The 18,438-nt window shown below is 43.6% G+C and overlaps 1 protein-coding gene across 1 annotated transcript in view; it reads left to right on the forward strand.

The window, feature by feature from the left end:
• The first annotated feature begins 17,263 nt into the window (after positions 1–17,263).
• Positions 17,264–18,438, forward strand: part of FHL1 (four and a half LIM domains 1) — a 59,134-nt gene continuing 57,959 nt past the window's right edge. The window contains exon 1 of the mRNA XM_049766628.1: positions 17,264–17,330. The gene's annotated coding sequence lies outside the window, so the exon portion shown is untranslated. The remainder of the gene's footprint in view (positions 17,331–18,438) is intronic.

Below are 18,438 nucleotides of genomic sequence, written 5' to 3' on the forward strand. Positions count from 1 at the left end.
CAGCCCTTGGGGGGGCCATCGCCGCCACAACCACCTTTCCTTCGTCCCCGAGGTGGTGGCAGCAACTCGGGGCGGCTCAGTAGACGGGGGCACGTGCGGTGCGTGCCCCCCCAGGCCCCGAAAGGCTCGGCTCCCGCGTGGATGCGTGCGCGCCCCCCGCACCGCAGCCCCCGCGGGCAGAGCGCGGTTTGGCGTGCGCCCGGCCCCGCCCGCGCCTCCCTTCCCCCGTCGGACCCCTCCCCGCCTCCCCCCGCGCCCCTCCCCTGCGCCCCCTCCGCCCCTACATCCCCGCCTGGCCGGCAGCGGGGCTCAGTCGGCCGCCGCCGCGCCTCCGCGTCGGTGCAGCTGCGGCCGCCACCGAGAGCGCTGCGCGGGCCCGCACCCCCTGCCGTAAGCCGCGTCCTCTCCGCGCGTGTGTGCGGGTTCCCCGCCGCCCCGGGCTGGTCCCCGCCGGCCGCTCGCTACCTGCTGCCTCGGGTCCGCAGCTCCGGGCGTGGGGCCTGGGGGCGCACTGGCCTGCAGCCGGCTGGACCACGGCCGGTGGGGGGAAAGCCCCTTCGGGGGCGTGCCTCGGGCTGTAGCCCTTTCTGGGAGATTTGGGGGACCGAGATGCGGGAGCTGGAGGGAAAAAAGGGGGGCTGTCCTGTTTTTCTCCAGGAAATGGTGGGGGAGAGCTGCAGGGGCCCTTGATTTTCTGCCCCAGGGTGTCGGGCCTGAGGGAACAGGGTGGGGGATGGTGGGACGAGATGGGGCCACCTAGGGGGATCTTGAATCTGGGGGGGGGGCGGGGTTGTGGGGGCTCCTCTGGATTTTCTCGGAGGGCTGGGGTGGTGGGGCTGTAAGGGGGGACCCTGCGGTGGTTCGCGCGACACGGATGGGATGGGGGATGGGGACTTGGGGGCCTGTAGGTAAGGGGGTTCGCGTGGATTTTCTCCATGGGGGGGGCTCTGGGGATTTACGGGAGGGGCTGAGATGCTGCTATGAAGAGGAGAGGGAGGGAAGGAGAGGACTCGCTGGTGGGAGAATTCTGGAAGGATTTGGAGTGCGGATGTGCGGGGGGGGGGGTCGGCTCCGAAGATGCTTCCCATCACCTGCTTCGCGCCCTGGGAGGTGGATTTTCTCAGCTGCAGGGTGGGACCTTTCCGAGCCCCGAAATCGGGAAATGCCTACAAGGTGCAGCTCATGTTGGGCTTGGCGGGAGAGCCTTTGCTGCTTTCGAAGTTTCTAGTCCTTTCCTCGCGGTCCCTTCTCAGTCACTCGCCCAGGACTAGGTGGAGGTTTGGAAAATTAGGCAGGACGCACGGAGTGAGGATGGATTCAGTGCTAGGTTTTCTGTATTGGTGACTGTGTGCTTTTCGCAGGCTTTTTCCCCCCTCTCTCCCTTTACGATAAGATAATAAACCTCCCTGTGGCACGCAAACCCCTTTGGGGAAAGGAAAACAGGCTAATTGGGGGTTGCTTTTCTGAATTTTCCAAGGGGCCAGCGACATGTCGTAGTATTTTACTTGGCTTCCAGAGGAGTAGGCATAGAAGAAACGTATGCTTTGGCGTGAAGTCCTTAATATTCATTGAAATTATTCCATCGAGATGATCGGAGGCGCCTTTGGTGGGGATTTGGAATTGATCCAGGCTTCCTAATTGGAGCCATCATTTTGTAATTGCTCGTAATTCTTCCCTGGGTTATCAAATCTATAGGCAGTATAGTGAACAGTAGGAAGAGTACTTTGCCTTATCTTGATGAAGCCAGTTTGATGGTACATTTGATGTTATTTCTTAAACATGTGAACATGTGCACACAGGAGACCAGTGTCAATTGTAGTCATTGGGAATTTTATAGAACCTTTGCCTCTGCAGCTCATGGCTAGGAACCAACGACCTTCTCCCTATTCTTTCCACCAGAGAAGCTAGGGCTTCTTGGGATGGTCACTTTGCCTTTGGAAATTCACATTTGCTTTAAGGAGAACCCACATTTTAAAATTTGCCTGGAGAAGGAGAAGGATGCATAGTTGAAAGGCATTGTCCTTTCCTGTGGTGAGGCGCTTTTCCATTTTGATTGCATAAGGGTCCAATCTAATCTTTACCTGCAGTCTTTAACAAATGCTTATTTAACAGTTTGAAGAGCAAATTGGATCTTCCAGCAACAGGAAAGTGGGCAGGTAGATAGGTTCTGATTTGTGCAAATCACCTCACAATTAAGCTTCTGATGGAAGAGGATCATCTAGATTCTTTTAACCATACATGGGTTTTGAATCCTAATTTGTTGATCTCTTGTTGAAATTTTGGAGAAGTGAAGTTGGAATTTTTTTTGTAACCAAGTCTAGATTTTTGATTGAAAAATTTTAAACAAATTATTGTCAGGTTTAAATTAGTAAAATTCTTCTTGTGTGATGACAGTATATTGAAAATAGTGTGTATCAAATTATAGGAGCACTGAGCTAATTACTCCATATTTGTTTCCTGGTTATAATGTTTATGTGGAAATAGATTTTGGGTTCTCAAAGGTCACTGAAAATGCATTCAATCAACTAATACTACTTAAGAAACACCATTGTGTTTACCATTTCTAATGCTAATGTGGTACCCAGTCTTCATGCAGGCAACAGCCTGAATATAGTACCATCTTTTAAAATTACATTGAAATCTGATTAGTATATTTCCTTTATGAATTGTACAAAGGGAAAAACATGCCAAAGAGTGTTGGACCTCACATTCCTCTAGACAAAAGGAGTAATTGGGTGACATTTACCCAGATTTTTAAGAACTATTGTTGCCTGGCAGTACTGGGGGAGGAGTGAGGAGATGAAGACTAAAACAAATCTACAAGAGTATGAGGAATTATATCTATTTCTAAATATCCCTAAAGGATTCTACTGACATCTATTTATTTGCAAAGTGATTTGTTAATTGTCTTTATGAAAGAAATTGCTTCCCATCCCTTCACCCCTAAAGTTGGGACATTTCAAAAAACACTGAATTTGAAGGAATGGAAATTAACATTTTTCAGGAGGGGTCCCTGTTTTCCTTCACCTAACCTATAAGGGGTTCCCTTCTTATAGGTGCCCCTCCCGCTTCACCTCTCTGGTGTCAACAACACTCGTTTTATAACCTTGTGAGAGGAGAAAAATGTTCATGCTTGCTTGACTGCTCAGACCTTATCTTTCTGGCTGCTCTCCCCAACTTTTGCCTGCAGCATTCACCCGCCCTCCCCCTCCAGTTAATTGAACTTTCCAGTTGTTTGGATTCAGGAGTAGACTCATTCTTTTCTTGTTAAAGATCTTTTCTTTCAGCTTCTGTTGTAGGAGAGCAAAGAAAGTTTTTTTTTTGATCAAAAGAGTACCTAATTCAGCAGAATGCATGGCTTTTCATTTATTCAACAAACACTCCCTGGGCCCCAGCTTCTGGGGACAGTTCTACTCTAGGTGCAGGGACACCCACAGGTTATACATGCCTACTGACTTCCGATGCCAGCAGTAAAATGGAAAATAGAGAAACTGGGACCAGACAGATAGCACAGCGGTACTTGCCTTGCAAGCAGCCGATCCAGGACCTAAGATGGTTGGTTCGAATCCTGGCGTCCCATATGGTCCCCAGTGTCTGCCGGGAGCTATTTCTGAGCAGATAACCAGGAGTAACCCCTGAGCACCACCGGGTGTGGCCCAAAAACCAAAAACAAAAAACAAAAAAATAGAGAAACTGAAGCCGGAGCCGTTGGCTAGATACCTAGTTTTGACCTAGTACATGCTTCAGCCACGGAACTTGTGTGCTCATTTTTACCCAGTACATTCTGTCTCATCTTCTAAAAAGTCTAAAAGTAGTTTTTACTCAGTACATTCTTTCTCATCTTCTAAAACGTCTGAAGGTAGACTTTTTAATTTTGGGGAATGATGGTTTGAATGTCATTTCAGAGTCTATGGCCTTCAGATAGAAAAGACGTGTGCTGTCAAGTTGATAGGACATTGACTGTTTCTTGGTTTGAGTCTGGTGTGATATTCACTCGATGGAGTAGTGAAAAGCAGATGGGTTTCCTGCCTGTGACTTTACAGAGCCTTGTATAGTAAATGATTCCACCCCAATTATATTCTTGTGGACAGCCCAGAAATTATGTGAATGGAACTGAGAGGAGCAAGTAGTAACTAGCAGTACTAATTAGCCGTTTGGCCACCCTGAGTTTTTGTGAAGTCCCATGTTCCTGCATAGCGTTAGACAATTGTTTTCAAATAAACCAACTTTGGAGCTTGAAAAGTCATATATAGAAAAGGCCTTAATGAAGACCAACCCAAGATCTTTTCTTATGGTTCCCCTGAGCAACATCAGGGGTCACTCCAGAGAAGAGAGCCAGAAATAACCTCGAGCACTACCAAACAACCACCACTAAGATGAGGCAGCTCTGCCTCCAGCTGGCAGCCAACAATGTCTGCTTGGCCTCTCACAACTTGGGTATGGGTAGGTGATACGTGTCTTGTGGATACAGGGTATGGATGCTACTTAAATGCAGGGTGCAGAGCAGACCCCTCTAGGAACAAAGATTTCTCCAACCCCAAATTTCAGTCAGTGCTGAGGTGTATATGGTTTCCCCTGTCAAATGTACTTCAGGGAGTTAACACTTCTCAAGTATTGTCTTCTGGTACCCCCTCCTTCTCTTCCCTCTGTGGGCTTGATTGTGGCATTGGACCCTTTAGCTGTGGTGTTCACTGGGGATTACCCAGTAGGTTTCAGTGCTCACACATTTGACCAGGGGATCACTAGGGTGGAATTTCTTTCTTTAATTCTGTTGCTCACACACAATCCATTGCTGTGTTTGCCCAGTGTCACATTTCCTGGCCATGTTGCTCATGCATGCTTTGAGTTGTACTGATCCCTGAAGGGAGGGTTTCCTGGCCATTTAATTGTGGTGCTTGCCACAAAAAGTCAGGTGATTTCCACTTGACTGGAGATCATTTCTAAGGTTGGTACTGCTGAACTAGCTCTGGGGCCTCTGGAAATCATGACTGAGAAGTTAGCTGAGCTCACTTTCAGTCTTTAAAAAAAAGGCTTACTAACCTGGTCTGAATAATTAGGAGAACAATGCTATATGTCATTTATGGTATTTACTTTGTGCCATATATATGAATATAGTATTCTTTTCATTTGCTAAGTGAGGAACAAGGGTCAGAAGCCAAGTAACTTGCTCTAGGTCTTTCAGTTGATGGGGTTAGCAGTATGCCTCAAAATCAAGGCTGTCATCCTTCTCAGAATTTAGGTTCTCATCTTACTGTTTCCCTTTGGCAGATGCCACTCAAAATCTTACTTAACAGAGTTAAAATTACTATGTGTCCTATATACCATTGAGCCTTCTTCAGAGTAATTAAAACCATGAACATTAACTGTGATCACTCTCAAAGCCAGGTACCCAGGAAAGTGGGTAAGTGGGATGAGAACCAGTATGACTGAAGGCCTACTAGTTAGAGTTTTAGAAAATACATTAGTTGAATTTATACCCATACGGTAGATAATTGGATCTTCACAGCATGGTAGTTCTGATGCATCTTTTCCTGATAGATCATTGAGTTAACTCATGTGCCTAAAGTTGAATAGATTAAAAAGTGGCAAATGGGATTTAATCTTTGCTCCACAATGAAGTCACTATGCCTGGATGCAGAGAGATACTGGAAATAAAGTAACTCAAGGGAGTGTTGATGGTGGATTACATGCACATAGAGAATGAAGAGGTATACCTGCATTGGTTGATGAGACTTGAGTTCACCGTTGAGTGTTCTAGCGACCTACCCAAATTCTGACTGATTGCCATTTTGGAGAACTTCATTTTCCATCTTACTTGAGTTTTACAAATCATGCCTTAGTGATGATGAAACTGAGTTTATATCTTTTCAGAAGGTCACAGAACTTTTCCTAGGACTGCTCTATGGAATATGACAGTGATTGACCACATTAGGTTTCATCTTCTTTTACACAATTTAAACGTTTGTATTTTCTATGGAAGATGTTTTTATAAAGTCATCAAACTCATACTTGAATTTTCCAGACTCGGGGTGGGGAGAGTTGAGTTTTGTTTTGACAGTTAAATATTTATTTTTACTTTGATGTGTTGTGTTTTAGAGCATAAAAAGAGGAAAAATAAAAAACAGTGCAACAGCAATCATATTTTGTCTGGCAAGCATTTTTTGTGGGTTGAAGAAAGACCTCATGTTTCATTTCACTTACTTTAAATTGGAAAGGAATTTTAACCATGATTCTCAAGGGCCAGGATGCTAGGGGGGAAAAAAGAAATGTTATTTAGAGAAAATGCATGTTTTGATTTCCACATTGGACTGAAAGCCATAGCTTCTGATTATAATAATAATGCCCTGGTTCTGACTACAGCAATCAGACACTTGAGTAATCAACCACTGTGTAGAGACATGTATCATGATACTGCTTCATCTGGTCTGTCCCTTCTTCAATTAGTTAGACTTGTTATACATGTTGAAACTTCCAAGGACATACTGGTGTTTTTGAAAATGTTATTTTGTTGTGGTGCAGGGATTGAACCCAGGACCTCCAAGATTATCTATGTGCTTTGCCTTAAAAAGGTAATTGGTGGGGGAACCACACCTAGCTGTGTTTAGGGCCTGATTGTGGTTCTGTGTTCAAGGATCACCCCTGGTGGGCTCAGAGGGCTATATGGGATGAAAGTAACTTTTTAAAGAGCAAAAGACATAGCTGATAGGCAGGAGCATATACTCCACATATAGAAAGCTTGGGTTTTTATACCTGAACACTTCGGAAGTAACCCCAAAGTAGACCCTGAGCACTGTTGGTGTGATCTGAAAAATAAACAAAATAATTTTAATAACAAGAGTAGCACATTTTCATTTTAGAAAATTTCAGAAATAGATAAAATTTCAAACTAATAAATAAAATGAAGTTAAAATCAACTACAAATTAGTGTCAATGTTTCGTATTCTTCTGAAAATATGGTTAAAATTAAAAATATATAGTTTTGATTTAAATATTATGGAATTTCAAGGAGTTAACTTCATATCTTTTTGTCTGTAATTCTCTGCACACTTACCACCGGCATTTCAGTGCCATCTCATCACCCAAAAGACCCCTCTCTTCATTTCTCCTATTTTTCATTTTCCCTTACCATTTCCCTTTCCCTCTGCTAGGACTGGAGCTAGAATTTAGGGTTCAGTATCTTTTTTTTTGCCATATTTATTCTTATTGTATATGTGAGTGAAACTTTCCAGTTACTATATTTCACTTCCTGATTTGTTTCACTTGCCTAATCACCAGAAGATCCATCCATTTGAAGGGCACAAGTTCAGCTTTTAAATGGCAGCATAGTATTCCCCTGAATATGGCAGCATAGTAATCCACTGAATCGCTTGGGTATAGTTTATTTTATCCAAACATTGTTGGATGATTGACATGTAGAACAATCGCATGCTCTAGCCATTTCAAATAATTTTATCATACACAAGGGTATAAATATCTTTCCAAATTATGTTTTCCTAACTATTTGGATAAATGCCTGAAAATGATATTATTGGATTATATGGAATTTCCTTTGTTTTGTTTGGAGGGATTCTTTTTTGTGGTGCACTGTAGTAGTACTACTGGATCTGTGCTCAGGGATCATTTCTGGAATTTGGTATTTGGTGCCAGGGAGCAAACCGGGGTTAGCTCTATGCAAGGCACTGTACTATATCTCTGGCTCTCTATTTTCAGTTTTTTTTTTTTTTTGGTTTTTGGGCCACACCCGGCGGTGCTCAGGGGATACTCCTGGCTGTTTGCTCAGAAATAGCTCCTGGCAGGCACGGGGGACCATATGGGACACCGGGGTTCGAACCAACCACCTTTGGTCCTGGATCGGCTGCTTGCAAGGCAAACGCCGCTGTACTATCTCTCCAGGCCCTATTTTCAGTTTTTTAATGGAATCTCCATATTGTGTTGCTTAGTCTCTGCATCAACAGAATTCTTGAGTTCCTTCTTGTCTATGCTCCTACCAACACTTGTTTCCAAACTTTTCTTTATAGGCCATTTCCTTTGGTGTGAGCTCACACCTGTCTGTGGTTTGGATTTGCACTTCCCTAACGTCAAATTCTCATCAGATGGTTTCCATGTGCGTGTGGGCCTTCTGCATGTGTTTTTTAGAGAAGTGTGTTGCCTGTTTTTAGGTTGGGTTGCTTCTTTCTGCAGTTGAATGGTCTGAATTCTTTATGCATTTTTATAGCAACATCTTATTGGATGAATGATGTACAAATATCTTCTCTCAATTGGTAAGTTGCTTTTGTTGGCTGTGTAAACCTTTTTGTTCTGTTTAGTTACTTTGTGGTGGTGATAGTGGAGTTGGGAGGTGGGCTCCACACTTAGTTGTGTTGTCTTGGCACTTGTGTGTGTGTGTGTGTTTGTTGTGCCATGGTTACACTCAGCAATGTCTGGCAGAGCTTAGAGAGGTCACAGAACGTGCTACAGTTACAGAAATGTGTCAGTGTCACAGTTTCAGAGTTTGGTTTGAAATTTTTTTTTTGGTTTTTTGGGCCACACCCGTTTGACCCTCAGGGGTTACTCCTGGCTGTGTGCTCAGAAATCGCCCCTGGCTTGGGGGGACCACATGGGATGCCGGGGGATCGACCTCGGTCCGTTCCTTGGCTAGCGCTTGTAAGGCAGACACCTTACCTCTAGCGCCACCTTCCCGGCCCCTGGTTTGAAATTTTAAAGTGTTCCTATGTAGACAAGTTTGGGGATTTTTTGTGGGGTGGGAGTTTGGGTCACACCTAGCAGTGCCAGGGCTTACTCCTGGTTCTGTACTCTGGGATCATTCCTGATGGGGTTCAGGGAATCATAAGGGGCGCTGGGAATCAGCCCCCAAGATGGCCTTGTGCAAGCTAAATACCTTATACACTGCACTGTCTCTCAGGCTCCATCTGTGAAGGTTTTATTTCCCAGCTAACACTTCACAAATCAAGAACTTCTAATGCCTGTATCTCTAAAAAACAAGCTGTGATGGTGGAGAGGATAGTAAAGGGAACAGCTCTATTCGAGGATACGAGGATACAGGAAAGAGATAAGTGGTTCCTGGTTTCGGAAATGTAGCAGGGAGGTGCAATAACTTTGTATGTTGACACTAGAAACTGTAACACTATTGTAATTCCATTACTTCAACTGTAATAAAAGAAAAGAACAAGGGGAGCTGTCCAGGACATTGCTGGACTGTTTGCTTTCTTGAAAGTAAACATCGGGGCCAGAGCATGTATGTTGGTGGAGGAGCACCTGGCTCACAGGCATGAGTGGTTAGCTCCAGCACCACACCACAGGCTGAGGCCGTCCCCTGTGGCTCTGTTATTTATGATCCCTGATACCCCAACAAAGGCAAGATCTCAAGGATGTGTCAATGAAATGTGCTTGAGCTCCACAACTAAAAGGTATGTACGGGGCCGGAGAGATAGCATGGAGGTAAGGTGTTTGCCTTTCATGCAGGAGGTCATCGGTTCGAATCCCGGCGCCCCATATGGTCCCCTGTGCCTGCCAGGAGCAATTTCTGAGCCTGGAGCCAGAAATAACCCCTGAGCACTGCCGGGTGTGACCCAAAAATCACAAAAAATAAATAAATAAATAAAAATAAAAGGTATGTACATTTCAACCAAGTCTGAGACAGCCCCTTACTCATTGTACAAACACAGGAAAATCATGGGAGGAAGAAAGGAATCGAGGCCATCTCTACACAGGTGACAATGACACACACATGGAGAGAGAAGTAGACATTAGTGGGGGGCAACTTTTTAATCAAGTCCTCAATTTTAAGTTCTCCTGGCCTCTGGTGTTGTCAAGGCATATGAAACATGTTTTGGTAATCATACGCTGCATAAATCTGTCAACAGCACAGCGCATATACAAGGAGAACTCTACAGAGCCCGGGTGTACAATAGATTGGACTATCCCAGTTTGTGCAAGTACACTCCTGATGCCTTCCTCAGGAGGTATCGTTAACTTTTTGCCATGGAAGGCTGCAGTCATAAACAAGAAAACAACTTGAAAAGTCTCTTTATGTGTGGTCATCTGGAAGACCAGAGTTAGAATTATTGCTTCATGAATCTATTTTTCCCCTTTATACAGTGAACTGCTCGCTAGCATTGTGGGCAGGAAATCTGAGAGATCACATCTGCTTCTAAACTTAGGAAATTAAATCGGCCCCAGGCTAGTGGCATGACACTTTTAATACACAAACAAAATTGTTTTCATTGGGTACTATTAAAAAAGGACATTTCTTGGGTCAGGAAGACAGCTCATTCTCCTGCTCCCCTTTTTCTTTCCACAGCAATTGGAGTTGTTTATTGCTGTGATGTTGTTTTACTTATTTGGGGACCGTAGTTGGCAGTGCTCAGAGCTTACTTCTGGCTCTGTGCTCAGAGGTTCACTCCTGGTGGGGTTTGGGGAACAATATAAGGTGCTAGGGTTAGAACCTGGGTAAGATGAAAGCAAGGTAAGTGCCTTAGTGTCATTACTTTCTCTCCAGCTTTTCTTTATTTCTGGGACACACTCAGTGCATTGGAGGATTTTGGAGTGCCAGGAATTAAACCCAGGGCCTCACACAACCAGGGCAAGTGCTTTACAGCTAAGTGTTCCTCCAACCCCCGGCTCACTCTGTATTGTTCCCTGTGCGTGCTTGCGTGCGTGCGTGCGTGCGTGCGTGCATGCGTGTGTGTGTGTGTGTGTGTGTGTGTGGTGTGTATTGCATCCTTAGTGGCTTTGGGGGGAGCCTTCTGACACTTTGCTGGTTCTCTTCCTGGGCTTAATATCTCCTTCATCATAGTCACTCTGCTGTGAGTGTGCTGGTTCCTTTCTCTGCCTATTCAGAGTAGGGCCACTGTATTCCTGAGCAGGTGTGGGTGGGCTGAGGCAGAGTCACCACACAGAATGGAATGAACTAAGGCCAAGAGATTAGAGTGACTTGCTGTAGATCATAGAGATTATGGAAACCTGTAAATGGGAAATGATTCCTTCTCCTTAGCTAGAGCCCCTGCAAACATCACATATACAGGGAATAATGAATCTGGAGCCTCCTTGCCAAAGGCTTGCTATTTGAGCAAATGAGAAAATTGTACCCTTGCCGAGGGGTGTGTTTTTAAGCAGTTTTTGCTCCCGTTCCTCATTATTGCCTGCTAATGAATATGTACACTGTCACTAAGCTGCCTGCCTCTCTCATTGCATCAACTACAGTGTTCTTCAACCTTTTTTCGTTAAAGATCTGTGAACCTGAGAAAATGTGGGGAATAAATAGTTCACTGATGGTGAAAACAAAAATTAATGTCTGTAGTATTTCATTGGCTAAATCCAATGTTATAAAATGAAACACTTGTTACATTTTAAAAATATTTTTTTGTGTGTTGGACATAAATGGTGGTACTCCTGGCTTACTCTGCATTAAGAGCTTGCTTCTATCAGGAATCACAAGGATCATATGGAGTGATTGGAATGGAACCTGGGTCAGCTGTGTGTAAGGCAAGTGCCCTCCCGCTGGACAATTTCTCTAGCCCCCAAATTAACTATTTTTTAGCTAGCATACCATCAGCTGCTGATTCAATTGGAGAGAAATTTTTGAGAGAATCACCAGGAAATTTCCAAGAACCAGCTCTGTGCACGCGCACACACACACAATGTGGCACTTCCACATTCTGTTTGTTATTGGGTGGGGATTTGCATTGCTCTCCTTTGTGGTGCTTGCACATATCCTTGCGTGTGTGCGTGTATCTGTGTGTGTATCTGTGTGTGTTTGTGTGTGTTTGTGAGAGAAGGAGAGACAGGAGAGATACCCTTGGTTGAGGTACTTCCACATCTTTTCCAGGGTGGTTTCCTGCATGGTCCTCACCCTTTATATATGCTCACACACACTTGGCTGCAGTGTGGCCAGAAGTTACTTGTGGCACTTCAGATCACATGCCGTAACGAGGCCCAGATCGTTTTGGGCACATACAGGTAGAACTGAGGATTGAAATTTCTGCCTAAGGCACTCAAGGTAAGTATTTTTACCAGGCTTTTTCCTGGCTCAGTGTACTTTATTTTGGAACTAATTTAGTTAGAAAATGCATAGGTAGAATATATATATTTGGGCTTGGGATATACCTGGCTGTGCTCAGAACTTATTACCAACTCTGTGCTCATGGATCACTTTGGACTAGGCTCAGGGAACCATATGGGGTCCTGGTTATTGAATCTAGGTCAGTTAAGTGCAAGGCAAGCACTCTTTGTACTATCCCTCCAACCCCTATATATTTAAAATAATGTCTGTATATGAGCATATGTGTATGTGCTTTAATTGGACTTTTGCTAGCCTCCCAAGTGGTATACAGGAAGCCCAGGGTCTCCTCTGTTGATCCTCAGCCAACTGGATTATTGAGTTTAGTGCAAGGGTCTGCTCAGGCCCCACTATATAACCAGGGATAATCAGGGCCACTCATCTAATGTTTGGCGACTTCCAGGATCACACCCTGAGGTGTTCAGTGCCTTCTCAGGAGCTGTGCCTGGTGATACTCAGACCATGTGCTGCTCATGGTTGAACCTGGGTCTCTTGCATGAAAAACCTGTGCTTAGCCTGTTGCACTCTCTCCAGCCCAGCTACTTTTCTGAATATGATGCCATCTAGAGAAAGGTAAGGGATCATCCACACAGGTATTTGTAACCAGTACTTGAATGCTAGAAGAAGTTATATTTGTTTAACCATGCAAAACTCCCTGAATTTTTTTACCTTAAACATGAAATGTTCCATTGTCATAGATCTCTAAGAGTTTGTAATGTCCCCCATGCAGGACTTCAAATGTACTTTTCAATACTTAGGAAGTGAGAACTGGAAATGCAGAGGTTTGATCCTTCTGGTGGTTCTCCCTAGGACGATGTTACATTGCATTTCATTGATTCATGAATGACTGGTTCTTCACTTTCAGTTTGTAAGTGGATGTGGCTGCTTGGTTCTTATCAAATATGAGATGAGTGATTTATTGGGAAAGCTTTAAGGTTAGTTACTCTTTCCAATGAACATTTGCTAGATGGAGTTTTACACATTATCCTTGTTTTTGAAACCCACTGCTAGTGTCTGTCACAAGATGTAATATGCCATCTAGCTTTGTCAGGTAAATTGAGTTGAGAGCTGTGCCCCAAATTTACCATAGGCTAAAGGATGTGTGCTCCCACATACACAAAATAAAAGTCCAAGCATTGTTGTTTCCGTAAGCCACAGCAGTGAATCTATATACATTTGAATGAACACAACTGTTTCAAGTTTCTGAAAACTACCCTTGTGTAGTTTAGATAATTAAAATCAAATCTTCAAATAGCTTAAGGAGACAGTTTTAAGTCCCCCCCAAAGATTCTTCATCTCAAGATTCCGGGTCAGTTGCCATTTATTCACTTCTAGATTCCAAGATGTGCTTCACTCTCTTTCTCTTTCTCCTGGATCTTATCTCCTGCACTCTCTTTTGCTCTTCCTAATTTTCCCTTTTTTTCTTTTCTCCTTTCCCTCCTAGATCATCTCTAAGATATTTCTCCCTCCCTTTTTCATTTGCATTTCATCCTCTCTTTTTCTTCCTGGCTATCCTGGCTTAGTGCTCAGTGGGACATCATTCCTGCTAGTGCTTGGGATCATACAGTTCCACAGCTCAAACCCAGACTTCCTACAGGCAAACCATGTTTTCCAGCCCATTGAGCTTCTTGCTTCCTCTGCGATCCAGGTTCTGTCCCTCTCAAGGAAGTAACTGGAAAAGAATTTTCCAATGTCGAAAAGCACACCTAAACACACTAAGTGAAGATACCAAGTGGCCAAATAAAAGAATATAGCTATTGAATTATTGATAAGATAATTGCATGTGTTTAAAGTGTACAGTATTCATACAAATACATAAACATGTATGTACTCTGTGAAGCAGTGACTAAGATCAAGATATGGCCAGATTTATTGAGTAGCATTTCTATACAATCAACTGTATTCATTCAAGATACAACGTGACGAGTTTCCACAGATATAGAAACTAACGTACAACATTTTGTGGCCCGTGGCCGGCCTTCAAATATGCGATTTTTATTCGGTAAGTGAATAATCGCTAATATTGCAATATTTGAAGGCCGGCTGCGGGCCACAAAATGTTGTATGGAGGGCCGCAACAACTCGCAGGCCACAAGTTTGAGACCCCTGAACTAAAGCCATCATCAGCACCAGAATATAGGATCATTTGATCACTCCCTGACCCTCCTTCTACCCATAAGTTCTACACCTTTGCCTTCATCCACAAGCAACCACTGACCTATCTGCTTTTGTGAGTCACTTTCTATTTTATTCTATTTTTTAAATTTATTTCCCCCTTTTTTGATGGTGGTGACAATGGGAGATTGGGGAGACCCATTGGCTGTGATGCTTTCCTTGTGACACTTCCTTCGGTTGTGATGTGCTCAAAAACTTGGTTGCAGCGCACCAGCCATTACACTCTTCATTGCAGAGCTGAAAACCTTGGCAGGGCCATCTGGATCCATCTTGGTGCTGTAAGGTAGGTGCTTACCACTGAGACATCCTTGGGTCCCTGATAACCATTTGAAAACCTTAAATATGGGGACTGGGAAGATAACAGGCCAGACGTTTTGTGCACAGACTTGCATTCAATACATAGTCCTGAGTACTCTGAGTAGTAGGAGTAGGAGAAGCCTCATGAGCACTGCTGGGTGTAGGCTCTGATCACCCCCGAAGAGTACATATGTGCATGCACTCACACACACACACACACACATACACACGAAACACGGATATGACCAGTTGTGATCCTTCTGTAGCCAAAGACGAATTGGGATCCTTCTCTAGCCAAAGACCACATTTCTATCCCAAGCACAATTTTCTTTTCTGTTTAAGATAAAATTACAGGGAGATTTGATATCTTAGAACCTTTTTCTGATTACCTAAGGATGAGCACCATACTTAAGAATTTTTTCCTGCAAGTAAACCACATCCTTGTTAGTTTCACTCATTACATACTTGGATCAAAGAGGAGTTACAGCCCTCAGAGAATCAATTCTGATGAAAGAGCAAAGCAGCATCTGGGGATGCGTCTCTGGTAGAGCACATGCCTGGTGTATGTGAGGTCCTAGATGCCAGCCCAGCAACAATGGCACCATCACAATGTATGCTTTCTTGGAGGGGTTTCTGTGAGATGCCAAAACTCTCAAGAATAGAAAAAATGCAATAATTCCATTTTTACTTCATGCTTCTTCAGAAAGTTAAAGTGAAAGAATGATGAAAATTTTTATGCTTAACATGGTTGCTTTCTCTTCCTGAAAGTAGAGTGGTGCGTTGCTCTGAAGCCTTCTGTGAATCAAAAATGGCATAAACTAGAGATTCTGTTGCCATTGATTTAGATGGAAAATGTTTTATCATTCCCCAATCTCCCAAAATAATCTACCAAGTCATGCCAAAGAACAGACAATCTACAATCACATTAACTAGGAGCAAAAGGGTAGATGATGCTAAATACAAGTTTTCTAAAGTAGTTTCTGGTTGAAGAAATGGTTTTGAGGGGTTACTTTTGCTGCTTGGAGTGCTATTGCTTCTAGGGTACTTGCTACAGAGTCAATCCGAGGGATTAAGGAGACAATATGTCTCCCAACGCCCAGCCATCACCACTTAAGCTAAGGCTGGAGTATACAGTATCCATGCGAGAGGCCAGGGAGACATCCCCAATGCTGACCAAACCCCTAAGAACTTTTGAAAGTGTCCCCATCTCAAAAGGAAAACAAAATAAAGAAGGAAACAACCTGAATGCTTTTTGGGCTTCTCTTTTTTTGTCATAAAAGCAGAAATACTCCTCAGATTTTTTTTAGTTTGGAATACTATAGTGAATTTTGTAAAACCTCTGATATATGTATATGCATGCATATAGAAATAACATCCATCCTTGAGTCCTCCAACAGACTTATAACTGCTTTTAGAAGGAGCTTTCTGTGAATGGAGAGCAAACTTTCAATATGGCAAAGCTTTCCAGCCATATATTTGATTGTACAATAGTGAGCAGGTACTTTAGGAGTGAAGGTATTGAGATGCAGTGTATCCCTTGCTTCCTCACCCACACCCCAATTCATTTCATTCTTTATATCTAGCTGGTTCTTTTTTGTTTGTTTGTTTTTTTGGGCCACACCCGGCAATGATCAGGGGTTACTCCTAGCTGTCTGCTCAGAAATAGCTTCTGGCAGGCATGGGGGACCATATGGGACACCGGGATTTGAACCAACCACCTTAGGTCCTGGATCGGCTGCTTGCAAGGCAAACACCGCTGTGCTATCTCTCCAGGCCCTAGCTGGTTCTTTTTTAATATTGGGGTGGCAATTGAGCCAGACCTGGCAGTGCCCAAGGCTATTTCTCACTCTGTACCTAGAAGTGACTCCTAGCAGTGCTCAGGAGACCTTTTGATGAGCTGAGGATTCAAGTCAGGTCAAGGGGATAACAAAGGCAAGTGCTTAGCCCCTGTACTATCTCTCAGGCCTGCTATCTGGCTGGTTCTTGCTTCCATTTCTCTCACTGCTGTATATCTGGCCTCCGGATGTCACTTCTGATCTGGACTGGACCCTTTCTGCCTTGCCAGTTACCTTCCTTCCCTTTTTCATGTGCTGAAACCGCTTCCCTCACTCTTTTCTTCTTTCTCAATACAAAGCCACTTACTTATATGTTGGTGTGGTGGAGCCAGGGATGGATCACAATTCCTGCATTGCCAGGGATGGAACTCAGGGCTCTCACACAAGCAAGGCATCTCTTCTCAACAGAGTCCCAATCCTAGGCCCCACAGAACTGTTTTTTTTAAAATATTGATTAATATCTTTATTTAAGCACCATGATTACACACGTTTGTAGTTGGGTTTCAGTTATATAAAAGGACATCCCCCTTCACCAGTGCAATAGTTCCACCGCCAATGCCCCCCATTTCCCTTGAGCTGCAATTTTTAATAAACTTTTCCAGACCAACCTATTAGCTAACTAATTTCAACATGTCAGGTATCATCCTGGAGGCTTCTCTCTTCCTTTCCATTTTGTGATCCAGTAATGTCTTCAGACTGTTTTCCTGTTTGGAGTCAAAGTAGATAGAGGCTTGAGTGTTAGGTTGGTTTGCAAAGACCCAAAATTGAATGTGTCTGTAGGAAAATGTGGTAGTTGTTTGTATCTGAGAATTTTAAAAGATGACTTACCTTATAATACTCCTATGGATATTTTTTCTCTTTCAAAACAACTATATTCCTGTAATGTAAGATGCTTCTAGTAAGAGAAACTTGGATGGTATCATCAAGGAGATACATGGAAACTGTGTTTTCTACTTAATCTTCCTGTAAGCCTAGAACTGCTCCAAAAATCGCATTAATTACAAAGAAATCTTTGTGCATTTAGTATTTAGCAATTCAAGGAATGTGTCAGGAGCTGTTTTTAGTATTGTAGAGTAAAATGCAGTGGGTATTTTTAGCACATTTTTTTTCAAAGTGTAAAATAAGAGAAGCACTTGCCTTTGAGTAAGAAGAACCCCTCCCTGAAAGGGGAGAGAGTTCCCAGGATTAATTTGCAATGGTTACCTAGCAAGTCACTATGCACATTCAGTGGGACTTCTTTGTCTGCCTTGGCTGGGCCACCAGGCCACCTTTGTTGTGGAATGGAGCCCACACTAGAGCCCAGTAGACGCTTTTTTGACCCTTGTGTTTGTGATGTCACTACTGTTGGGGACAATAGTTGAGCTTTAGCCAACTCATTGCACCAATGTCAGGGTTAGAGTTTGATCACTTTGATCCTGCTGTTGCTTAGTTAATAGAGGTATTAACCTCTATAGAACCCCACACAGTTATTCACAGTGGCTTGTTACACAGTGAACCCACATGCAAAGATTAGTTTTGTAAAGAGACCAAGCTAATGGTCTCTATATGAATGAAACTGGATAAAATTTTTTGCTTTGTTTTGGGTCATATCTGGCTGTGTTCAAGGATTACTACTGTAATAGCACTCAGGGCATCATATGCAGTGTTGGAGATCAAGTGGACATCTGCAGTGTTCAAGCCAAGTGCATTAGCATGTGCTTTGTTTCTGACATCTCAGGAGGTGGGTGATTTTATTTTTTTTGGTTTTTGGGTCACACCCAGCAACGCTCAGGAGCTACTCCTGGCTCTATGCTCAGAAATTACTCCTGGCAGGCTCGGGGGATCATATGGAATTCTGGGATTCGAACCACCACCCTTCTGCATGCAAGGCAAATGCCCTACCTCCATGCTATCTCTTCGGCCCCATCAGGAGGTGGGTGATTTTTATGAACAACTGCAAGTGTGCATTGATTGCTTTCTGGGGTTGGCTATAAAGACACCAAACTTTTTTTGAAAATAACTCTATAATAAGTAGAGGGTGGGGTAATTGAATCTGAGAGGATACTAAGACTCTTAGAGAAACAAGCAAATGTA

Source organism: Suncus etruscus, chromosome X (assembly GCF_024139225.1).
Source record: "Suncus etruscus isolate mSunEtr1 chromosome X, mSunEtr1.pri.cur, whole genome shotgun sequence".
Taxonomy (NCBI): domain Eukaryota; kingdom Metazoa; phylum Chordata; class Mammalia; order Eulipotyphla; family Soricidae; genus Suncus; species Suncus etruscus.